We start from the raw sequence: 3696 nt of genomic DNA, 5'->3' as shown, positions 1-3696 counted from the left end.
GTTTAGCATATACTTTCCGATTCAATAACATTAACAAATTGAACATAACAAACAAGTAGATTTAAATTTCTAAATTCAATAATCATTTGAACTTCAAACTAAATCCAACAACATTACAACCAAGATAAATATTCAAATTAAATCAAGAATTAAAACATAAACTCACATTAAATCACCGGATTAAGAACGAACTTCAAACAAAAGATGAACACGAATTAAATCTAAGCTAATCAACAAAGATGGATGATCCAAGCGATTAAACTAACATATTTCTATATTACAACTAAATTCTTTTAAACGAATAAAAACAAACAGAAGAAGAAATAATTAATTGAATTTCAACTTGAATCTAACAACATTAACAATTTCTAAAAAAATACATAAAAACACATGAAACAAACTGAAAAAATAATTAATTAAATTTCAATTTGAATCTAACAACATTAAAATTAAACTAACAATTTCTTTTAATAAATAAAAACACATGAACAAACTGAAAAAACTAATTAATTAAATTTCAATTTGAATCTAGTAACATTAAAAATACATTAAACTAACAATTAAACTAACAACATTAAACTAACAATCTAATAACATTAAACTAATAATTTCTTTTAATAAATAAAAACACATGAACAAACTGAAAAACTAATTAATTAAATTTCAATTTGAATCTAATAACATTAAACTAACAATTTCTTTTAATAAATAAAAACACATGAACAAACTGAAAAACTAATTAATTAAATTTCAATTTGAATCTAATAACATTAAAATTAAACTAACAATCTTTTTTTAAAAAATAAATAAAAACACATGAAACAAACTGAACCCAATTAACAAAACGATAAACACGAACAAAACAAGAATCAAACATTTACCGATTTTAGATCCGAGAATATCAAAACAAAATACGGACAAAATGAAACTCAAACCCACTAACCGGATCGAAACGACGAAGAACTTGAATGAAAACAAATCTGTCCGGAAACGATTATCGCACCAAAACAATTTGACGCCGAAGACGACCACGAACGGACGATCGAAGAACTGAAGAAGGAAGCAGCGGACAGCAGCAGTGACGGAGCAGCAGCAGCGATCGGGCAGCAGCAGCGACGAGGGCAACGACGAAGAAACAGCAGCAGGCGACGGGGTGGAGAAGAAGACGCAACAGCAGCCATGGGTGTTGAGCTCAAACTCGATGGCGATGGACGAGTGGCTGACGAAAAAAAAGACGCAGCAGCCATGGTGGATTGCTGGTGGTTGCTTGGCTGCGTTGCTGGTTTTCCGGCGACTGGAGGAGCTCGTGACGGAGGGCGGGGTCGTTGGGATATCATGAGGACAATGAAGAAGAAGAAGCAGCAGCCATGGACGGGCTGATGTATGTGTGTGTGTGTGTGTGTTTTGTTGTGTATGTGTGTGTGCGCGTGAGTGTATGCGTGAGTGTATGTGTGCTGCTGTGTGTCTGTGTGTGTTGTCGATGGGTAGGGGGAGGTCGTGTGAGGGAGAAGGGCAGCAGCCATGGCTGCTTGGGGAAGGTGATGGAGAAGAAGAGGGAAAGAGAGGGGGGGCGGGTGGTTTAGTCTTTTAGGGTTTGAGTTTTTTTTTTGTTTTTTGTTTTTGTTAGGAAAATGAAAATGAAAATGAAGAAAGGGGTTGGGTTTTTGGGGTTATGGACTAGGTCGACCCAGTTTTAAATGGACCGGGTCGTAGGGGAAGGTTAGATATATTTGGGCCTGTGGTTCAAAATTGAAGAAGAGGCCCAATTCCGATTTTCTTTGTATTTTTTGCTCTCTTTTCTTTTACTTACTAATTAATAAAACTAAAATTCTAAATTAAGTTATAAACTAAATTAACTTATCAAAATACTAATTAACTCCAAATAACAATTATCGCACATTTAAATAGCAATTAACTGTAAAATCGCACAATTTAGACGTTAAATGCTAAAAATGCAACGTACATTATTTTTTATGATTTTCTCATTTTGTAAAACAAACTTAATTAAATATTAAACGCAAATGCGACATATTTTTATATTTTTTTATTAATCTAACAAATAAACATGCGCAGACAAAAATACAAATAGTTATCTGAAAAATTCTAAGAAATTCAAAAATTGCACACAAAAGAAAATCATTTTATTTTGAATTTTTGGGAGTAATTCTTTCATAGGGCAAAAATCACGTGCTTACAGCTGCCCCTCTTTGCTCGAAGACACGAAGGGTTTTCGTGCAAAGATAAAGTGAGCGATTTTTGCCCATCCGAGTACTCCGTGTGAAGCATTTTTTGAAAAAGATTTAACCGAACCTTTGCTTCAAAGGTTTCCTACATATCCCTGGTTAGAAGGGAATCAGGTTAATGTAGTTCGGGAAGTTTTGGTAGCTGGGACTACCATGGGATTGCAATGTTACTGTTGTTGCATGCTGTTATCACTGCTTACCGATCTCTTTGTTACACCGTGCTTAAAAGAAAAATCAAGAAACTAGGCTAGACTACGGATTACAAGATCCCATCTATCTTCCATTTGTTCTTGATGCCCTGCTTTCTTGTTGGCTTGCGTCTATCCCAGTGCTTCTTTCTTTCGAGAACTGATGGGGATGACACCGACCTTTTGCTACTCTGAATACCAATTCTCACTGTCTAGTTCGGTCCGCTGGGGATATGACTTCCTTCATTAAGCTTTTCGGTGGTTCCTCTGGGGATACGGCTTTCTTCATCAGATTTGTTATGCTGGGCATAATTCAATGTTCACAGGCCGCTTCTTTTAAGATGCGTCTTTTCTTCCTTTTGACTCATGCGCTTGAATTTGCGCTGGGATCTCTTGTTGCAACCTTTTGCTTTCCGGTGCTGGGGATTTTTATTGTTTCCCGCTGGGGATTTCCTGTTGGATTCTTCTGTTTTACTGACTTGCAATGTATTCCTCTATTATATGGGCGGGCTCCCATCTTCAACCAACAACTTTGAAAATAAATCGTCATTCCTCTCTTCAGGCGGGCTATTGACCTCAACAACAACTTTGAAAATAAAATGTCATTCCTTTCTTTAGGCTGGCGAGATTTCAACAACTTTTTTTTAAAAAAAAAATAAAAATAAAAATAAAACGTCTTTCCTCTCTTCAGGCGGGCTCCTGACCTCAACAACAACTCTGAAAATAAATCGCCTTTCCTTTCTTCAGGCGGTCTCCTGACCTCAACAACAACTTTGAAAATAAAATGTCATTCCTTTCTTTAGGCTGGCGAGATTTCAACAACTTTTAAAAATAAAACGTCTTTCCTCTCTTCAGGCGGGCTCCTAACCTCAACAACAACTTTGAAAAATAAAACGCCTTTCCTCTCTTCAGGCGGGCTCCTGACTTCAACAACAACTTTGAAAATAAAATGTCATTCCTTTCTTTAGGCTGGCGAGATTTCAACAACTTTTAAAAATAAAACGCCTTTCCTCTCTTCAGGCGGGCTCCTGACCTCAACAACAACTTTGAAAAATAAAACGCCTTTCCTCTCTTAAGGCGGGCTTCTGACTTCAACAACAACTTTAAAAATAAAATGTCATTACTTTCTTTAGGCTGGCAAGATTTCAACAACTTTTAAAAATAAAACGCATTTCCTCTCTTCAGGCGGGCTCCTGACCTCAACAACAACTTTGAAAAATAAAACGCCTTTCCTCTCTTCAGGCGGGCTCCTGACTTCAACAACA

The sequence above is a fragment of the Nicotiana sylvestris genome, chromosome 2 (genome assembly GCF_000393655.2).
Source record: "Nicotiana sylvestris chromosome 2, ASM39365v2, whole genome shotgun sequence".
Lineage (NCBI taxonomy): Eukaryota > Viridiplantae > Streptophyta > Magnoliopsida > Solanales > Solanaceae > Nicotiana > Nicotiana sylvestris.
This window is presented reverse-complemented; position numbering follows the sequence as displayed.